Source organism: Canis aureus, chromosome 12 (assembly GCF_053574225.1).
Source record: "Canis aureus isolate CA01 chromosome 12, VMU_Caureus_v.1.0, whole genome shotgun sequence".
NCBI lineage: Eukaryota > Metazoa > Chordata > Mammalia > Carnivora > Canidae > Canis > Canis aureus.
The window spans coordinates 7,936,772-7,959,569 of NC_135622.1; the positions used below are offsets into that span (position 1 = coordinate 7,936,772).

Consider the following 22,798-nt stretch of genomic DNA (forward strand, 5'->3'; position numbering starts at 1 on the left):
GTTCTGGGAATGTCAACTAGACCGAGCCTTGGGAGGCTGGGGTTTCCTGCAAACCCTGCTTTGGCAGCTCCGCACTTTGCGCTCCCACTTCTCTAGAGGCCGCCCCTGGACCCTGACTCGCAGGCCAGTTGCAGGGACTGACCTGCTAGGACCGAGATCTGGGGCCATGAGGTCAGGAAGGACCTTACTCCCCCAAGGCCCTTCGCTCCCCACGCTAGTCCTCGTGGCGCTCCTGGTGGGTGCTCTTGGCGAGGATATGATTTTTCACCCTGAGTGGGGATTTGAGTCGTATGAAATCATCATTCCCAAGAAGCTGAGCTTCCGGGGAGGTCAGCAGGGTGCTGTGGAGCAAGTGTCCTACCTCCTGCAGGTCAAAGGCAAGAAGTATGTCCTTCACCTGTGGCCCAAGAGGTTTCTATTACCCCGTAATCTTCTATTACCCTGAAGATCTGAATCTTCGCCGGAACAGGAGAAACTCCTGGAGGATCATCCTTACATACCCAGGGACTGCAACTACGTAGGCTCGGTTGAAGGAACTCCGGATTCAGAGGCTACTTTAAGTACATGCATGGGGAGTCTTCGAGGCATATTGAAAATTGATGAGGAACATTACCAAATCGAGCCCCTCAAGGGCTCTTCTAGCTTTGAACATGTCATATATCTCCTGAAGGAAGAGGACAAATTTCAGAATCATACCTGTGGCTTAACTAATGATGAACTAGAAAAACAGATAGCCCAGAATGAGAATATGGCTAGGCGTAATGACTTTTCTATTTCTCATAAGCATCAAAAGTACTTGGGAGTGGCCCTGGTCTTTGATCAAGTAGATATTTGTTTTCAGAATCCAATGTTACTTAAGTCATATATGGTGCCATTCTTTTGACTGGGATTATGGACACCTTCTTTTAAAGAGACCGGTATGAGGCTACATCTAAGAAGTATTGAGATATGCACACATGAGTACGGAATAACTATTACCAAAATGGATGTACGAGATATTCTAAAAGCATTTGTAAAATATTACACCACGTGCCTTTCTGCTCAGATTCCAGGAGATTGGGCACATTTGTATATTTCAAAGTCTATTCTTCATGTTACTGGATAGTCATATGCCTGAGGTGCATGTTCAAAAAACCACAGTGGATCTCTAAGTAGTTTTATAAATCTAAATATCCTTGCTGTCAGAGATTATCTGCTCATGCACTGGGCCATGGTGTAGGAATGAAACATGATACAGAATTTTGTCAATGTAGGGCTAGGCGAACTTGTATCATGGGCACTAGGAGTAGCAGGTTTAGTAATTGTAGTTATTCAGAGTTTTTTGATCACGTAAATTCAGCAGCACTCTGGATAATATCCTAGGATTGGGTTATGTGTTGGAGACATGTGGAAATAAAATTGAGGAAGGGAATGAAGAATGTGATTGTGGATCAAGGGAGGAGTGTAAAAAAGACAACTGTTGCCACATGGGTTGTAAACTCATGCAAGGTGCCAATTGTAGCACTAGGCTTTGCTGTCGTAACTGCTACTTTCGTCCACTTGGGAACATGTGTCGAGAGGAAGATAATGAATGTGACCTTGCAGAGTACTGCAATGGAATCTCAAATTTCTTCCCAGATGACAGTTATAAGCTTGATGAAACCCCTTGCAAGCATAACACCCTTTGTTTAAGAGAGCGGTGCCAAAAAAAGAAAGAAAGAAAGAAAGAAAGAAAGAAAGAAAGAAAGAAAGAAAGAAAGAAAAGAAAGAAAAAGAAAAGAAAAGAAAAGAAAAGAAAAGAAAAGAAAAGAAAAGAAAAGAAAAGAAAAGAAAAGAAAAGAAAAGAAAAAAGAAGTGCTGTTCCAGATATGTGCAGTGCCAAAACATTTTTGGAGCTGATGCCAGGAAGGCTCCTGATCAGTGCTATCACGCAATTAATTTAATGGGTGATCAATATGGGAACTGTGAAATTGCAGTTCACAGTTCCCATAAAGCTTGTACTATAAAGCTTGTACCAAGGCAAATGCAATGTGTGGCAGGCTGCAGTGTATAAATGTCAACACCATCCCTGATCTGCCAGAGCATCTCTACTCATCTGCAAGAGGAAAATCTCATGTGCTGGGGGGTAGGCTACCACAAAGCCATGATACCCATGGGAATACCTGACATAGGTGTAATAAATGATGGTACCCGCTGTGGTTATAACGGACTATGTATTAACAGAACTTGTGTGAACCACTCAGTCTTGGATTTTAACTGTTTTCCTAAAAAATGCAACCACCGAGGCATTTGAAACGATAAAAAAAAAAAAAACTGCCACTGCATGTTTGGCTGGGCCCCTCCATTCTATGAGGAGGTACGGTATGGAGGAAGCATTGACAGTGGGCCTGCGAGGAAGCAGAAAGAGGAGGTGCCTACACCAGTACAGGTCGTGTCCATTATGTTAGTACGCCTTATTTTCTTAGTCATTTCAGTGTTTGTTGTGTTTTTCGAGAGAATGATAAGACAGTATATGCAATCCAAACAGAAATAAACACCACCAGTTAACTCTAAAAATAAATAATATAAGGCAAAAAAATACCAAGAACCCAAATGAGTAATCAGGCGATCCACAGTCATTTTATAACACAGAATCATATATTGAACAAGCTTAGCATTTACCCAAATGGCACTTTGTTCTTATTCCAATTCTTTTTTTTTTTTTTTTTAATGTAACTTTCCTTCAAGGTTGGATTGGCAAATAAATGATATTCTTGTTTGGGAAACAAATGAGTGCATTTTGCTTTTTCAATACTCACTTGCTCCTTCATTTGTGATCAAGTTTTGGATATCCTGAAAAGAATGGCCCAACAACTTTTCTGAACACTAAAGCTCTGCATATTGTTTTACAGAATTACATTGGTTTTCACACTAGAGTCCTGTGGCTCAGAATCCCAGAAAACAAAGTGCTTATCTGCCTTCCTCTCTGCCTCCCTGTTGTGATCAGTGAGAACTCTGTGCTAGGGTCCCTGTTGACTGATGAATGTTGACCACCACTCTTATAAATAGAAATCCATACATTAAAAAAAAAAAAAAAAAAAAAAAGAAATCCATACATTATAAGGAGTGTTCCTCAGGTAAACCTTTCCCCCTGATGTGGTCATTTTATGGATCACTTCAGCTCTGTAGATGTGTGGTCTCTGACAGGTATTTGGGGAAATCTCAGTTGTTGGAGGAAGGACACTAATCTGCCACAACTCTTGCATTTCACCACAGTCTGTAAATGATGACACACCCTGGCAGTGTCCCGTGGACAAGACTTTTAACAAAGTTCTGTGCTTTGGGCTTTTGTTTGCAGGAGTAGGTCTTTTGTGAATGTGTACTGAGGGACACATGGCCATAGGTTTGATAGGTTTGCTGCACCCCTAAGTAGAGCAGAGAGTGAGGAATGCCTTCCACCATGTACCCCCATATCTGTCTCCTAATATTCTTACCTCTTTGCCCGATGCTGAGTGTGGGAGGAGGGAAGGACTAAGTGGCAGCTTTGGAGGAAATCAGTGCCCACATTTCATGCCCAGGGAGGATCTCATCCTTCCCAGACCTGTGTCAGCCCATGAGTTCATGGTCTTGCTCTAGGCCAATCCTTCCTGCTGTTGTGTCACCTCGTTCCCATGCTCCTCCCTCCCCAAGCATCACTGCAGGATCACTATCCTCACCCTGGTCTCCTTTTTTCTCAGCCATGTTGTTCTTCTAATTGAAGAAGTTGTGGGAGGCTCATAGTAAAGAGTGTTTCCCTTGGATTATTTGGGGACTATTTTTAGTCAAAGGAGAACAAGAAAACCCTGACTTTGTGATGATCATAATTCTGACATTTATCAAGCCTGGCCATCACCTGAGAATGCAAGGACATTTAGTTGTATCTGGAATACTGACAGTGATGGCTACTGTGTGGAGAGTTCACTCCATGCCAGACAGTTTTCTAAATGCCTCATGTGTATTTATGTATCCTGACTCCTGCAAATAACTCTGTTGGGTATATGTTATTATTTACCCCTTTCCAATAGAGAAATTAAAGCATGATAAGGTGAAATAATCTGCTCAAGACACACCTAATAAGTATTGATATTACAAGAAGTGTTATATATGTGGGTTCTTGAGAAGACTGTGCTATTGCTGGGTAGAGTACTCTATAAATGTTAATCAGGTAAAGTCGGTTGATAGTGTTTTTTGTTTTGTTTTGTTTTGTTTTTGTTTTTGTTTTTGTTGATAGTGTTAAGTCTACTCTATCCTTACTGTATTTGGTCTACTCGTTCTTAATATGAATTTGTCTATTTCTCCTTGCAGTTCTATGAGTTTGCATCATGTGTTTTGGAGCTGCCGTCAGGTGCAGAAACTTGTGGGATTCTTATTGTCTTCTTGATGAATTGATTTATTTATAAATAGGAAATAGCTATCTGATTTTTGTAATATGTCTTACTCTGAAGTCTATTATAGCTGATATTAATACTGTTACTACAACCTCCTTTGACTACTATTCATATAGCATACACACCTTTTTCCATTCTCTTATTTGACTATATTAGTATCTCCATATTTATAGCATGTTTCTTATAGGCAATATGTAGTTGAGTAGTTCTTAAAATCAAGTCTGACAATTTCTGCCTTTTAATTAGCATTTAATGTAATTATTGAAAGAGCTAAGTTTGAGTCTGTTCATAGGCTATTAGTTTTTGGTTCGTTCCTTTTTTCCTTCTTTCTTTTGAATTAAGCTAGTATTTTTTTTTTTATAATTTCATTTTATCTCCTTTGGCTACTAGCCATAACTCTTCATTATCTTAATGGTTGTATTAAGGTTTGTAGTATATATCCTTAATTTGTCACAATCTACCTTCTAGTAATGTTATGCCACTTTATACACACGACAAGAAACTTAGAGTAATACACTTCCATAGTTCCCCTTCTGGATTTTATGCTATTGTTGTATGCATTTTATTTTTACAAATGCCATAAAGCCCACAATAAGTTATCTTATTATTATTTAAATGTTTCATCATCTTTAACAAGATTTAAATAATAGTAAGGGAATATGTATGCCCATTTATTTAGCATTTCTTGGGCACTTCTTTTGTGTAGATCCAGATATACATCTGGTATTATTTTCCTTCTGCTCAAAGATTATCCTTAAATTCCCAAAGTGCAGATCTACTGGTAATGAAGTATTCCAGCTTTTGTTTGTGTGACTACATCTTTTATGGTTTTTTTTTTTAAGGTAGTAAGTTTTTTTGTTTTAAGATAAGTTGGATTTGGGTTTTTTTATACCTACATTTTCCTATTAACTTTTTGAACTTATGGAATATAGTTATAGTAACAGTTTTAATGCCCTTCTCTAACATCTCTATCAACTTAGTTTCAAGTGATTGATTTGTATCCTGATTATTGGCTCTATTTTCCTCCTTTTGCAAACATCAAGTAATATTTGAATGGCATATTTACTTTGTTGGTTGCTGAATAGTTTTATCTGCCATAAGTTTTGAGCTCTGTTCAATGACGAAGGTAAGTTACTTAGAAATAGTATGATCGTTTCAGGTCTTGATTTAATTATTTGTTAAGTGTCCAGAACAGTGCTCACTCTACTGCTAATTATTTCTAGCTACCTTTCCAGGTATTCTGGTTTTGGGGAATAGGCCTATCCTCAGCTCTTGTGAGTAGCAGGCACTGTTTCTTTTAATCCTCTTCTATCTTGACTTTTGGGTAGTTTTCAGTGTTCTGCTGAGTATTTATTAGAAGTAATTCCTCTGAAATTTTTCATGATTTTTTGTTTGTTTTTTGGAAATCTCTCCTTCTGGGACTCTGTCTTATCAATTGTATCTACTTTCATCCCGCTAAACTCTCAGTTTAGTCTCCTCAACAAAACTGGGCTCCTCTTCAGTTTTCCTTCCTGTGACTGGCTTGAAAAATCTCTTAACATAGTACATTTGTGACATTAGTAGGACTCAGGGATGACTATCTTCCTTGGCCTGATGTACAGTAAATTGAAAAGGTTCATTTCATGTATTTTTATCTGCTTTTTTAGTTGTTTCAGGAAGTAGAGCATATATAGCCATTGTTACTTAGTCTTGGTCACTGTACTACATTTTAATGAAATCAAAATTGGAAAATGTCAGTCTAGATTTTGAATATAGAAATGTACAAAATACGGAGAGAGAAATATCCATAATCAGCTTGAAACCATAAATTAAAGAACCCTTTACATCTTGTTTTCAAAAGTACCATGCCAATTTTAAAGACAAGTTCTGTTTGACACAAGATGAAGAGCATATAAGCTCCATCCTCCCTCCCTGCTCAAGAGCTGAGCAGATGTTTTTGTGTAGTTGTAGTAACTTTAGGAGCATGTCAGTCTTGATAATTTCTCCTATCTCAAAGTTCTCCAAAGAAAATATGAACAATGATTATAATGTGGCCTCATGAAGAGTACTGTCTTCCTCTGTGCTTATGAATTGATTCTACTTTTGAAACTTTCTATTGAATTCTTCAGTTGTCATTGTATTTTTCAGCCCTAGACTTCCTAGAGTTGTGGATTTTTTGAAAAGATGATTTCTATTTCCTTGTTGAAGTTCTCATTTTGTTCATGGATTGCATTTCTCATTTTATCAAATTGTCTGTCTCTGTGTTCTTGTAGTTGACTAAACGTCTTTAAGAAGATTATTCTGAATTCTTTGACTTACAGTTCATAGAGCTCCATTTCTGTAGGGTTGGGTATTGGAGTTTTATCAGATTCCTTTGGTGGTGTCATATTCACCTGATTTTTTTTGGTGTGTGATCCTTCAGTCCCTATGTTGGTATTTGTTAATTTGAGTAAGTGATCTCCTTTTCTGGACTTTACAAGTTTGTTTGGCAGAGATAGTTCCTTACCAGTCAGCTTACTTTAGATATTCAGACATGTTGACTGGTAACATCCTTGGGGCCTGTTGTCAGGGTCTGTTTTGGGACAAAGCTAATGCCCCGGCTCTGATGTCAGGTTGGAGGGATGCACTGCTGGCTGAGACCATATAGATAAGGCTGTTCCTTGATTCCCTGCCACAGGAAGGCTAAAGGAGGGACTCCATGATTGCCCAGATTCTCTGGTCAGGCTTACTAGATGGCTGGGAATGGGGACTATACTCAGTAGCAGATGGGTCTATGAATTAGCTTCTCAGCTCTGGTGAGGAAGCAGAATGGGATCCAGGGCTTACATAGCTTATTTGAGTACCCAAATCAGGCAAGTGTATGAACTGATTCCCTGGCTAGGTGAAGTCACTGATTTTTCTTAGCAAATGGGGGAACCCAGGAGCTGTGTTCTCTGTTCAAGTGTCACTATAAGCAGCACTCTTGGATGGGCTACACAGCTTTCTGTGCATTCTGGTTAGGTTCCGTGGTCAGGTAGGATGAAGCTGTATTCAGCAGTGAGTGGGGCTATGAATCAATTTCCCTGCCCAGGTGCAGCAGGAAAACCACCTATAAGACCACCAAGGCTCTTTCTTTCTTTGTAGTCTTGACTCAAGCCAATCTTTGCCACAGGTTCCCTGGTCAAAAAGGGCCACTGGTTTTGCTCTGAGCACTACCAGCTCTGCCTGCCCAACTCTTCACTTGAGTTTACTGGATTATCCAGCCTCCAGGCATTCCTGCTAGCGTCTCTGGCTAGGCAGACCGGGGGCCTCACTCAGCAGGTGGGGCTATGACTCAGTTCCCATGCTTGGGTAGGGCGGGAGAGCCCACTCCAAGCTCTCTGTCTAGAAGGCCAAGAGCTATACTCACTAGCAGGTGGAGGAATAAATTCACTCACTTTGCCAACGCGTAGTAGGGGAACATTCTATGGCCCATCCTGGATTTGTTCTGGGAGTGATCACTCCTGAATGCCCACCTCTCAGCCTGAGAAAGACTGAGCTATGTAGCTTCCACATGTTCACTCCAGCCCTGCTGGTCAGAGGGGGTCAGAAGCCATACTCAGTAGCAGGTGGGGGCTGTGACAGCTCCCCTGTCTTGGTAGAGGCAGACCAGGCTCCAAGTTTGGTGAAACACCTCATTTAAGGACCTGAATCAAGCTGATCTGCACTCCAATGATTTCCCTGATCAGACTGCACCACTGACTTGGTTTTGCAGGTGAGCAAAGCCAGTGGTTGGGAACACTACTTGGACTCTGCAGACAGGAATTTGAACTGCCAAGATCCCAGTGCTGATTACTGCAAGCCCCTCCCTCCACTCTGTCACTATCAGATTCCTAGTGGTCGAGCCCTAAAGATTCCCCTGCAATCCCCATAAAGCAAGACCTGAGTAAGGACTCTCATGAAGTGACCCAAAATGGTAGGGGGACTGGATGTCCCCGGTGGGCTCTCTTTTCCTACTGCAGGAACCACAGGCTCAGAGGAGACCTGTCCATATGATGCTGCAGCAGTCTGGGGAGGGGAAATTCAGTCAGCATGGAGCCATAGCTCTTACCATCCTAATGTAGTCTGCTGTGGTCTCTGCAGTGCAACCTCACCCTCATGTACTAAGATTCTCTTGCTGGTGTCTTGTCCATGAAAGAATGTTTAGTTGTTCCCGTGAGGAGGAGCATAGTTAGGAGTGATATTTTTCTGATATTAATATAGCCACCTCTGCTCTCTTTTGGTTACTGTTTGCATGGACCATTTTTCTCTATCACTTTCAGCCTATATGTATCCTTAGAGCTAAACTGAGTCTTTTACAGGCAGTAGAAATTTAGATTCTTTCTTTTTAATGCAATCTGCCAGTCGATGTCTTTTGATTGGGGAGTTTACATCATTTGCATTTAAATTAGTTACTAATAGGGCAGGATTTATTTCTGGCATTTTATGATTTGTTTTCTGTATGTCTTACAGCTTTTTTGTTTATTTCCCCCATTATTGCTTTACTTCATGTTTAGTTGTTTTTTTGTAGTTCGGATTATTTTCTCATTTCCTTTTGTAAATATTCCAGGGATAGTTTCTTTGTAATTGTTAAGAAGATTACATATAACATCGTAAAACTCTAACAATCTATTGAAAGTGATATCAACTTAGCATCAGTCACTTATCAAAACTCTGTTCCTTTACAGCTTAGACCCATAAACATTATGTTATTGTTGTCACAAATTGCATCTTTATATATTTTGTATTCATTGTCCTAGATTTATAATAACTTTTTATGCATTGTCTTTTTGATCCTATAGTAAATTAAAATGGATATTACAAACCAAAATTGCAGAAGTAGGTTTGTATGTATGTTCACATGTTTCCATTTCTGGGGATCTTTATATTATTATATGACTTTGAGTTATTGCTAGTGTTGTTTTAGTTCAACCTGAAGAACTTCCTTCATCATTTCTTGTTGGGCAAGGCTGGTAGCATGAACTTTCTTAGCCTATGTTTATATGGGAAATTACTGAAGGACTCTTTTGCTATATATAGAATTCTAAGTACAGCTTTTCTGTCAGCATTTTAAATATCTCATTCCCCTGCCTCTGGCCTCCATACACTGCTTGGTTATCCACTGATCATCCCTTTGAGGATCTTTGGTACATGACATTTTTCTTTCCTCTTGCTGATTTCAAGATTCCCTCCTGTCTTTCACATTCAACATTTGCATTATAATATGTCTCAGTGTGTTTTTCTTTTTTTTTTTTCTTTAAGGATTTTATTTATTTATTCATGAGAGACAGAGAGAGAGAGAGAGAGAGAGGCAGAGACACAGGCAGAGGGAGAAGCAGGCTCCATGCAGGGACCCCAATGTAGGACACAATCCCGGGACTCCAGGATCACACCCTGGGCCAAAGGCAGGTACTAAACTGCTGAGGCACCCAGGGATCCCCTCAGTGTGGTTTTCTTTAGGTTTATCCTTTTGGGGTTCCTTGGATTTTTCAGGTTTGTAGATCTATGTATCTCCTTAAATCTGGTAAGTTTTAGCAAAAATAATCTTTTTGTCTTCTCTTTCTTCTCCTCATAAGGTACTGGGGAAGCTTTTCAGAGTATGGTGTCTCACTGAGACACTCTAGGGCACTGAGGAAAGTTGTTCAAACAGCACCTCACTGGGGGGATCTAATACATTCTGCTCTAAAACCACCCAGGTAAAGGAACTGCCTGGCATTACTATGGTTGCAGGGTGCCTCTGGCTGCCATACACTGCAGATGCTGGGTGATGGAGGAGCTGCCTGCACTCAGGAGCCTGGGACTTGGGAAGCTACTTCCATTGCAGGGGGAACCTGACCAGGGAGTCCCTGGAACCAGGAAGGAAAACCTCTTACTCCTACAAAATCTCTCCAGCACTCTCCAGCACCCTCTACTGATAAAGTTTAACATAGTGCCTCAGAAAAGCAAACTTATTTAATGATCCCATATCCGTTTTCACAGAGTTGGCAGTTAGGATGATTTCAGAGCTAAGAAGCAATAGATTGATAACCAGCATACTCTGCTACAAGGAACTCTCATTCATTGTTTGGTGGGAATGCAAAATGGTGCAGCCCCTTTGGAAGACAGTTTGGTAGTTTCTTACAAACTAAACACACTCTTACCATAGGATCCAGTCATGAATGTCAGAGGTTCAGGGGTAAGGAGAGAGGGAAGAATAGGTGGAGCACAGGAGATTTTTAATGCAAGTTAACTATTCTGTATGATACTATAATGGGAGAACCTGACATTATGCATTTATCAAAATCCATACACCTATATAACACAAAGACTGACCCCTAAGGAAAACTATGGACTTTAGTCAATACTAAATATTGATATATTTAATCAATATATCAATATTGATTCATTAAAAACTTCAACAGATAAATGTCATTTTGGCTATGAAGGCATTATCCTATATAATGTATCTCCAAGTCAAAGAAAGCAATATATGCAATATATTACCAGAAAGAATCACCATAAATAAGTTATCTTTGTTCTAAGAAATGTAAGGATGAGTAAATATTAGAAGATGTATTAATATACTTCAATAATTAATAAATTGGAAGAGAAACAAATTCTTATGAAAAGTGGATAATAATAGGGGCACCTGGGTGGGTCCATCGGTTAAGTGGCCAACTTGATTTTGGGTTAGGTCATGATTTCAGGGTTATGAGATCAAGCCCAGTATGGAGCTCGGCCTGAGGCCTGCTTAAGATTCTCTCTCCCTCTCTTTATCCCTCTCCCTCTGCTCACCCACCATTGCTTGCACTCTCTTAAAAAAAAAAATAGTGGATAAATAATACTACTACCGACTGTGACAGAGAGCTTTCCCTCCTTTTGCCACACATTGCAATATTGCAGAGAATGAAATGTTATCAATGATATTTCCCAGACTCCATTGCAGAGAGGTGAGTGTTCCAGATTGGCCTGGACTCTGCAAAGAATAAACCCACATGCAAGGAACTCATATGTGGAAGTGGGCAATGAGAACCAGAAGTGGCATGGAGGGAATTGGAATTTCTTGGATACAGAGGAGGTGTTCTCACAGAGCTTCTAGAATCTATTCCCTGGCAGCAAAGGTGCTAAGTGGCGTGAGTCAGAAGCCGTGTGGAGTCCATGAGATAACCGCTGTAATATGTTCAGGCTTTTCTCCTGGTTCCTGTTTTTTTTTTTTTTCCCCCTCTCACTATGTATCATGCAAATGAGATTTCTGGCTTTCCTAGAGACTTTGTAAAGTATGAATATCCCTTGAATACATTCTTTTATAATTAATGTAGCTAGGATGGGTTCTATGGCTTGTGTATAGTAAATCTCACTATGTTTTTGGTATTACTAATATTATTATTATTATTCCTACTATTATTATATACATACAAGAACCACTTGTAAGATGTGAAGGAAAAAAGACAAGAAGAGTAGCAGAAGATGCCACCCCAAAGTATGCCACTAAGGCATAAAAATTATTTTGAGCTGAAGGCAATTGAGAAGAAACAGATAAAAGAAAAGTTCAGGGCACCTGACTGGCACAGCCAGTTGCATCAGACTCTTGGATTTGGCTCGGGCTCTGATCTCAAGGTCGTGAGATCAAGCCTGTAGGGCTCTGCACTCAGTGTGGAGTCTAAGATTCTCTTTCCCCCACTCCCTCTGCCCCTCCACCTCTCTCTCTCTCAAATAAATAAATAAATTGCTTTAAAAAAAAAAAAAAGAAAGGCTCCCCGCCCATTCTCCATTTGCGTAAAAGCAGGACATCATTTTGTAAAGGTGTCCCTCCTCCCCTCTACCAGGAATGTAAGATGTTAACCAACAGAGACCACTCTGAGACCCTTATCAGCACCCAGGAATCCACATTACAGACTTTACTAACTGGCCCTTATCTTCCATTACTCCTCTGCCATACATGTATCTTTTCACAATTTACCATCTTGAGACATTTAAGTCCTTTGTCTTGCCATTTCTCTACAAAAATATCATTCTTTTGTTAAGATCTTGTATTAGCCAGAGTTCTAACCACCCCTCTAAGTTACTGATCACTGAGCACTCCCACGTGTATGCTCAATGCACATGTTAATTCAATCTGTCTTTATCCATCTAATTTGCAGAGTCCTGGGCAATGAATGTAAGATGGATTGAAGGAAAAACACTTTTTCCTCCCCTACAGACTCCACTTAATACCAACAAATATAAATGCCTAAAGAAAAACATAGTAAATGCAGTGCAAGATCTACTGGAAGAGTAATTTATGACAAGTTACACAGGGAAAAATACTTGAATAGAGGGAAAGCACACTCTATTATTAGAAAGAGAGACATAACATTATCCAAATCTCTGTTCTGCCTCAAAGATTCATATCTAGTTATTGTTATTTCAATAGATACATCCACAAGATTTCCTATAACTTAGAACAAGATAAGTTGATTTTTCAAATGCATAAGAAAACAAATAAATTGTATTAGCTCTGAAATATCTGAAAAGGTTTGAGGGTGCCTAGATCATCGTATATTGTTTACAAGATAATTAAGATAATAGTTAACACTTATTTAGCACTTCAGTACAAAAATATTCTAAGTACCTCTGCATATGTAAACTCATTCAATACCATGAAAACATTTTAAAGCAATGATAATTAAATTTAATCTTCCTGTGGAATAAAATACTAAAAAATCAATAGACCAGAATGAAAGTCCAGAAACAGTTCCAAAGAATTTAGTAGACTATGAAGAGCATCTTTGGAGTAAACAAGAACAAAACGCATTAGACAAAGAGTGATGTTGAAACACATAATATTTGAAAAAAATACACTGAACAGTCTATTGTTGGCAATAAAGACTAAGGCAGTGTAATAAAGTGGTCTCAAATATAGTAACTGAGAGAACAGATCACATCTTATTCTCAACTATTTATATACCCTTTTCCTAAGCTATTCCACACCCAGAATATTTATCAGGAGGCATGGATAGTTCATAGTACAAAACAACCTGGAAATCATGCAGCTTTCTCACCAGTGAGAGAGCGGAAGAATAAATTTGTTATATTCTTGCAATGGAACACTAGACATCAGTGAAAGTGAACGAACTATGATAGTGTGCTACAAGGCATGGCTCTCAGCAATCTCGTGTTAAGTGGAAATTTATGTCTTGACATTCACTAAGACAAAAGTGAACCACACTTCTAGGAACTAATGCCTGTGTGTATATCACCCATGTGCATAAAGATGAGGTAATGAGAGCAATCCTCATAGCATTTTTTCTTTTTTTAAAGATTTTATTTATTTGAGAGAGTGAGTGCACAGAGGGAGAAAGAGAAGCAGATTTCCTACTGAGAAGAGAGCCTGATGCAGTGCTTGAGCCCAGAACCCTGGAATCATGACCTGAGCTAAAGGCAGACATTTAACCAACTGAGCCACTCAGGTGCCCCACCACAGCCTTTTTTCAGGAGAAAAAAAAAAAAAAGAAGGGGAGGGAGAAGGGGAAACAATCTAAATATTCATGACTTGATAACAAAACTGGTACTTCCATGAAATTGAATACCTTGCTACTGTTTAAAGGAATGGAGCTGATGGGTACATCAGTGGTACACAAACTGTGGTCCTCAGAAGACCCTCATCAACATCACTTGGAAACTTGTTACACATGCAAAGTCTTGGGCCTTATCACAAACCTACTTGAATCAGAGTCTGGGTAGTGGGGCCCAACAACCTGCATGTGACCAATCACCTTCAGGTGATTTTCAGGCACACTAAATGGTAGCACATCTCAGGCACATCTACTTGGATAGGTGACACACCATGAAAGATTTACAGAGACTAATGAGAAGGCAATTCATGCAAGCATTCGTAAAGTATAAATCAATTCCTATTTACTCATGGACCAGATATCTCCAGAAAAGAAAATTTGCCACATAAATGTATAGAAGAGAGACTTCAAAGATGAGCACCAAAGCTTGCTAATGGACAGCTCAATACTCTGAATTTTTTGGAACAGGAGGCAACATGACTAAATTTCTTTTTCTTTGCTATTCCAGTATTTCTGTGTAATGGAATATTTTCAATATGAATATGTTCACATCACACAGGGAATTTTAATAAAAAACAAAAGTGGAATCAAAAGAAAGATTTCAGCCTTATTTTTATTACTACATAGTAAGCTTGGAGGAAAAACTGGGTCATATCAGGATAATGTTTTGCTTCTCTAGTAGACTGAAAGCCCTAAAAAGGCAAGGATATATCTCCTTTCGTCCTGAATATATCCCTAAGAATTCGCATAGGTCCACTGACAAAAAAAAGAACTTAATAAACATTTGTTGAGGTTAGTTGAAAGCTCCTTCAAGATAACCTAGTCTGACTACTATAAGCTATAGATGTGGACACTGAGGTCTCATGTTGAGAAACCTGGCCAATGAGGTCCCACAGCTTGTTCAGAAAGTAGCAATAAGCTCACTAGTAACAAAGTAACAAGTAGCAATCTCTGAATCAGCAACCCAGACTCTTCCTACTATAATGACACATATTGTTGTACAGTTGGGTAGATCTAGATTTCAGGCACAGCAGATTCAGGTGCTTTTAAGTTAAATTATCTGAATAAGAAGTACTATGCTCTAATGGACAAAAGTCTTTCACTGTACATGAACAATCTAAAAAGAGGAAGCCATCTAATAAATGTTAAATTATGTATATAATGCTATAAAATTATGGTCATAATGCACTCATTCCTATATTATGAGATACCCATTCTACTTTGCACTTTCCTAGGGCCACAAGTAATTCCTATCAAATACCCATTCCATATGATAGTCACCTCTCCGAGACAAAATGAAAGTCAGCAAACTACCTTCTTTCTCAATATTTGTATTCCTTATCTTATCTGATTAGTCTTCCTTGGATTTAGAACTTGGAAAATGGAAAATCTGGGTTCAATGTAAACCTATGACCATGATGATACAGGGACTGTTCTAGGGGGCTTTCCTTCGTAATAGAACTTATAGAAATGGTCCCCTACCGTAGGGTTGACCATGGGCTGGACATTTGGCCTAAGACACTTTATATGACAGAGAGAATTTCCTGAGATGTGATAGACTAGGAAGAGTGAAAAAGCCAAGAATGGATCCACAGTGAGAGACAGGAGGAGGCACATGTACACATAGGACAGGAGAAGAAAGGCTCCATGCCCAACTGAAGAGCAAGGGGCCTCTGTGTGGAAGGAAAAACACTTTTGGAACAAGACCTACACACTCTTTGCATCACACAACAAAGGAAGATACACACATTTCCCACAAGTCCTTGAACATAGGGGAATGAACATTTAAGTTGCCACTAGTGCAGGCAAAGAAGATGTGGAGCCCCAAAGAGAAGGGAATGAGGCCCCTGCCTAATTCTTTTTACCATTGGCAAGGGGAGGCATTTGTAGTGACCTTCAGCCTCACAAAGGACATATAAATATCAAGATCTTGCTGAATTCACACTCCCAAAAGCTATATCACAGGTGACTTACTATAAACAAAGCTATATGAGGGACCTTCAGGGTCCATGGCCAGGAGCATCACTTCAGCCACTTTGGCTTGGTTTCACTGTTTTGTCTGAAGTCCCCTGGAGTCATCAGGATACAGCGGTGAGGTCTTTGTAGCCAATGGTGGTGGAAAGTAAGGCCCTTCTATATTCTCCCTATGCGTGAAGCTGCTGGGACAGACAGTTGTATTCGGAGAATTACTGGACTTTCTTGATAGCATAGGCCGTTCTGAGGTTCAGTGCTCAGATAAATGATGTAGGATTCTAGGGAAAAGAAGTTATTTGCTAATGAAAATGCAAGGGAAAATCATATTACATAGCACTTAAAGACCAAAATAGATTAGTAGGACAGCCACACAATCAGTACCTTTGATTAACTACTAACATAAAAGAGTATCATTTAAAAGAATGTGCTTCAAGCATAGTTGGTTTTAGCTGAGTTACTGTATGTAGAGTAGTATTCTCAGAAAACTGCCTGTTGTAGTTGGTGTTTTTAGGATATTTTCTTTTGGATTTTCTAAATCTATCTCATCATCCCTCATATGAAGAAAATGGCAATCATTGAGATTATTTTAAAAATGAGTAGAAGAACAAAGGTTATCTTTAGGTCAAGTTAAGCCAAGGAATCTGGTGTCATAAAGTGAATATGGAGAGCGTGTTTATTTGTCCTATCTCTTTGATCTGGTTTTCCTACTGGCTTGGGTTATGTTTGCTGATTCTCTTCTCTTGTAGACTGAAGACATTTTGCTATAATAATCCTGGGCAACACCAGAATGGGCCTAGGACTGCCTCTCTTACATTGACAGAATGTGGAATCATTCATCATCCTTACAACATGTCCCAGTTCATGTGTAGACACATAAGCAGAAAAAAATCACGTTTTCCATTCCAGGAGTGCAAGTTGATGCACCCTGATATTTGTCACAAACTCCTCGGATCCAGCCCCTCCCATATGTGTCACCAAAAGACTTTCTTACTGATAAGTGTGGCCAATCAGTTTGAATTCGAGGATATTGGACATCTTTTCTATACTTTGAAAAAAAAAAAGAGTGGAGAACATTGAACAGTTGCTTTTTACTAGGATTTATTTTATCATTGCTTGGTCCAGATTCCAGTAGCTGCTAGATGTTTCTGTAGATACAGTGTCTGAAATTGAGAATTTGTAAAACCTGCCAGGAGGTTTGGTATGGGTCAAAAATGATATGGGTTACATTGCGTTCCCTAGACAACAACCTCTTATGTTCAAATACCAGGAGCAATTCTTTATATTTTCTGTGGATATGGGTGCCAGAATGTGCCAGCAGCTCTGATTGCTCACAGATGTGCTCTTCAGGTCCTTCATGAGTTATGCCATGGGCCTTTGTGTGCAGCTCCCCAACCTTTAGGAGATAACAGATGTGCCCAAAGTTGGAGGAGGCTTTGAAGGGCTCAGTTTGGTAAAGCAGATCTCCCTTAGCATGCTATGGAGGTCCCCCAGGCATATACTCAGCATGCCTTCAGAACCCTGGGAGCCTTCCACAAACCTCTAGTTGCTATCTCTGGGTCAATACTACCAGTCCTCCAGAAGGCCTCCCTCCTCAGTGAAGGAGAACACTCGCAGGTGCAGGGCAGCAAGAGCCTCTGGGACCTCAGAGAGAGGACCTACTTCCTGCCCATCAGGTTCAAGAGGTAGGCATATCTTCCCTAGCCCAGCATGTTTCTCCATTCTAGGGTTCAGTTTCCTGGGGATGATAATCTTATGAGTCAAAGCCCCAGTTGGGATGGACATTAAAATCCTGTCCCAGGAACTTGGACAGTGTAGATGGCCAGAGCTCCTCTGGCTCTGACATCCTGTAATTCTGTTTTTTTTTTTTTTTTTTTTTTAACTATTTTGCTTTTGGAAGGACATATCCTAAAGTATCCAGCTGAACATCTTATATCTCTCATGTCCAAGCACTCCTAGGGCTATTTCAGATAAGAGGCTTCCATGTAACTGTACTCACAAACATTGAACCAACTCTATGACTATCTGTGCTATGGACAATTGTTTCCTCACTTGATGTGTACATAAAGGGAGGAGATAGCAAGTTTGTGCATTATAAATTATGTCATCCTAAAAAGGAAATGCAGGCAAGACTTTGAAATAAAACCATAAAATTAGTTAATTTAAGGCTGACTCCTTTGAAGAGTGCTCATACAATCCTTATCTAAAGAACGTTTAGGGAATTATTGAATAAGGGACATCATCATTCAAAGAGGAATGAAGAAGCAAATGGGTTACCTCAGGTTGAAATGCAAACCCATCTCTACTCAGGAAAAACAACTAGTGACTTCTGAAAAAACTTATGTATTTGACTCCTTACCTTGATCCACAGACTCAAATTTGATGCCCACTGGCTGCTTCTTGGCATTTACCTTGCATTACTCTCTTTTAAATTTTACTAAGATCTGGGTTTTCCAGATGTGATATTATTTTCTTTGACTATCCTTATCTTTAGGAGTCATCAAGAAGGGACAAAGAATGTATTTACCTGCCAGGTAGGCACAGGCATAATGACTTACCATGGGCCACTTCCCTGCCAGTGATCCCAAGGCCTCCCATGCCCTAATCAGTTGAGTACCCTATGTGGTCTGACAAGAACTCATGCAAGTCTTAGGATTTCTTACACAATAAACCTACTTCCTATAGCTTCATGTGATGGTGGTAGCAGTGTTTCTGTATCCCATACTCATGCTCCTGAAGTCATCAGCAATGTCCTTAGTTAGAAAAATCCCTTTGGAAGTAGCAAAACTTTCTCCCTTCTCATACATAATTGATGTAATATGATTTAATCACTTGGAGGAAAGTCTGGCAAATTCTTATAAAACTGAGCAACTTCCTATTCTATGACTCAATATTTCCAAGATATTTACCCAAGAGAAATTAGAACATGTTCACAAAATGACATTATACATGAATCTTTACAGCAACTTTAATATTATAAGAGTAAACACTGGAAATGTTCAGGTACCTATCAACAGGATGAATAAACTGTGATATATTCATTCTGTGGGATATTAAAAAGAATAAAAAAGGAACAAATTACTGACACACAAAACAATGTGGTTGAGGGGCGTCTGGGTGGCTCAGTTGGCTAAGCATCTGACTCTTAGTTTGGCTCAGGTCACGATCTGAGAGTTGTGAGATCAAGCCCCAAGTCGGCTCTATAATCAGTGGGGAGTCTGCTTCTGACTCTTTCTTCTTCTCCCCCTCTGCCCCTCCTAGCTCACACATGTGTGTGCTCTCTCTCTAAAATAAATACATAAAATCTATAAAAAACAAACAAACAAACCCAACATGGATGAATTTCAAACATATTTTATTGAGCAAAAGAAACCATGCACAAAAGAATGTATATTCTTTAATTCCACTGATAGAAGTTCTGAAATTTAAAATTAATTTAAGATGACCAAAAATGAAGCAAGGCATCCATACCATTTATGTAGTTTTATTTGGGGGTAGCTTACTGACAGGGGGTAGAAGATGGGCAGGTGATCCAAGCAGTGTGAGGCCATTCTCTGCCACTTTCCACTCTCTGCCCCATTTGGACCTCAAGCCACAGCTTTTATAGAGCAAGGGGTGTGGTGGTAAGGTCGCAGAGGAGTTATCTAAAGTGGCATCATCTGTGCACCAGAGGGGAGACAAGAAGGAATGCTAAAGATGGAGTCAGTGTTGTCAGCATGCCTACAGAAAATATCCATGTTTTATAATCTGTTATTTATTAAGTCTTCACTGTGTATTATGCAAAACACCTTGCGTTCATGATCTCATTTAATATTTAAAACTTTCCTGTGATAGATGTACAATTCATATCTGAGTTTATTAGCAAGAATATAGAGTATTTTTGAGCCTAAATATCTACCCAAAGCCCTCCAGCTGACCCGTGGCAGAGTCCAGCAAGAACCTGAATCTTGACACCAAAGGCCATGCACTGACAACTACACTGACCTGCCTTCCTCCAAATCCATTACCTGAGTTAGAAATGCCTCAGAAATCATCCACTCCAATGCTATTATTCTGGAGATACGAGGTCCATAAAGGACTACTGATTCTCCCACATATGAATTCTCTTCTCATTAAGATCTGAGTCATTTTCTTTGTGTGGTTTTTAATCCCTTAATCTGTGATAAATCACAGCACAGGAAATAGCATTGTGCTTTTTGATTTAGGATGAAAGTATTAAAAGACTAACAATAGCCAAATGTTATTGAGGATTTGGAGCACTTGGAACTCTTGCACATTGCCATTGGGAGTGTAAGATGGGAAAGGTTTTTCACTTTCTAACAAATGTAAATACATACCCATCCCATGAGCCAGCAATCCCACTCCTACTCCTGGAATGAAAACATATATCTGTCAAGAGGCTAACAATATTCATAGCAGCTTTAGTCAGAAGCTGAAAATAGCTAAAATGTGCATCAACCAAGAATGAGGAATCAGAACAATGACCTGCACTATATTTATGCAATGGAATGCTACCAGGCATTAGAAAGAGCAAGTTATTAATACAGGCAACAATGTGGAAGAAACACAAAAACATTTATGTCAAGTGAAACAATTCAGATAAACAATTACCTAAAGTTAAAAAAAATTAAAAAAGGCAAGACTAATCTGTGGTGATGGAAGTCAGAATAGTTGTTACTTTAGTGGGGGGCGGGGGGCGGTGCAGGGAGGAATTACCCAGACGATGGAAATGTTCTGTATCCTGATCGGGGTTATTGTTACACAGCTGTATAGATTTTTAAAAATCCTTCAAGCTCAATATGTAAGATGTATGCATGAAATCTAATAAAGTAACATCATCATTAAAAAAAAATCTTCGAATGCAAAACAAAACACAAACAAGGCATTTGTCAATAAGAGGAATACATTTTCACCTGCTCATCTTGAAGATGTGATATGGCAAGACCCAACAGACGAGAAACAAGTGGATAGTATAGTGGAAATATAATGACTTGAAGAAGAAGGGAAGGAAAGAAAAAAGGAAAGTAAGGAAGGAAGAAGTTTTGAAGCTGCCATAATCCAAAATGAAATGAGGAGTTAAATGAGTGACCCTAAATCATATGCTATTGACCATTTGAAATAATGCAGAATTACATAAAGAGTGAAATCTCTTCCCTTTTCCCATTTCCACTTCATTCTCCAGGGTAATCACAGAGAAATGTGGTTTGCATGCTTTTTCCAGGCACATAAATACCTACATACATAAATACCTATACAGCTTAGTTATTTTACAAAAATGAGATCACAGTCTGCATATAATACTGTAATTTCCTATTAATATTATATGGTGAAATCCTAATATAAACATAAAAGCAAACCAAACCTCTAGTCTGATAAGGTCTCTGTGAGTATGATAGAATTTATAAAGCTCTTGGAGAAATGTAGAGTAGTTTAGATAGTAGTTTAAAAAGATTGGGTTGAAAAAAAATAAAAAGATTGGGTTGGATATTAGACATACATGTTTTTAAAAATCTTCTGGGCACACCACAATGCCTCACTACCCCTCTGTCTCTTCTCTCACACTCCCCTCACCTATCTTTTTGCCCCCTGACACCAAATTTCATATTTATTGCTCAAAAGCAGAACTATTTTGATATATGTCTTACGCTTCCATCCTGCTAATCAATATTCTTAGGGTCTTACTTTCCACCCCAATTTGTTCATCGAGGGAATGTCTTTGAAGACAACACTTCCTAAGTTAATTGTAGGGCCTGGTATTATAACAATCTTTTCACACCTCCATATATGCATCTGTAGAATACGTATGTTTTTTTTTTCTTCAGATGATAAGGCCAATCAAGTCAGTGGAAATTTTTAGAAGAAAGTATAGAAGATGGAAGATAACATATGTTGTGTATCTTTGTGTCAAGCACTGTCCCGGTCATTTCAATATATTGAGTTTGGTCCAGGAAACACATTTTGTGCACCATCTAAGTGCCAGATATGGAGATTGGAAAGTCACATCCCTGTGCTTGAGAAGTGGCACTCTGTTGAGAGCAACAAGTCCATAAACAAATTATTTCTACACAAGAGGAATGTTACTACAGAGAAGGGGCAGGCTTAGATCAGTGTTCCCGGAGGAGAGAAAGCCTGGGTTGAAAGTACTGAAGGATGAAGAAGAGAGCTAGTTGTGTATACAATTTTCAATTTGATCTCTGTGGCATAACTTCCCTTGTGCCTCTTGAGCAAATCAACTGATGCATTCTAGCTGGTAGAGCTTTCCACAGATACAGATAGTAGATTTCCCAGGAAATGTGGACATGGGGAGATTACTCTATGCCACCGGTCTTCAGGACTGAGTGAGGGGGCACCAACTCACTTATCCTCACAGCAAGAGTCTCTCCAGACTAGCTGTAAAAGTTAATGAACACCTCCTAATGGGACTCATTTCATCTCTCCTGCTGAGAGAATTTGATTCAGTATCATGGGATGTTGCAGGGCTTCCCTGCAGCAGTGTTCATGGTGTTCATTTCTGCCAAATATAAAAGGATTAAGTCCATAACTAAAATTTCTACCCTACCTCTATAGTTTTAAAAACAATAAGTAGTTTATGCTGTTTTCTTAAGATTTAGAATTGGGAAAAAATTTCAAGATTTCCCTTCTTATATAGTCACTTCATGTTTTTCTCAAATCCCTCTACCAGACTTCATTTTCCCCCTAAATCATTTTTCTTTGATGCTTTCTCACACTTTGATTTTCTTTCTCACACTGATCATTCCATTAGGTGCTCCCCACCCTGCTGTCCCTGCCTAGCTGAGGTTCCTTTCTCATGTTGACCTGATGGTATTCAGATGTTTAGATGTCAAAATAATTGACCCTTTCAAAAAGCTTCTAATAGACATCAACAGTAAAGTAGAAACTTTTCATTAGTTAAAATGGGTGCAAAATGAGTTG

At 39.2% G+C, this 22,798-nt stretch overlaps 1 protein-coding gene and 1 pseudogene across 3 annotated transcripts in view; both read left to right on the forward strand.

Moving 5' to 3' along the window:
• Positions 1-22,798, forward strand: part of LOC144280514 (regenerating islet-derived protein 4-like) — a 45,963-nt gene that overhangs the window by 155 nt on the left and 23,010 nt on the right. The window lies entirely within an intron of this gene.
• Positions 3-2,339, forward strand: LOC144280512 (disintegrin and metalloproteinase domain-containing protein 30-like; annotated as a pseudogene).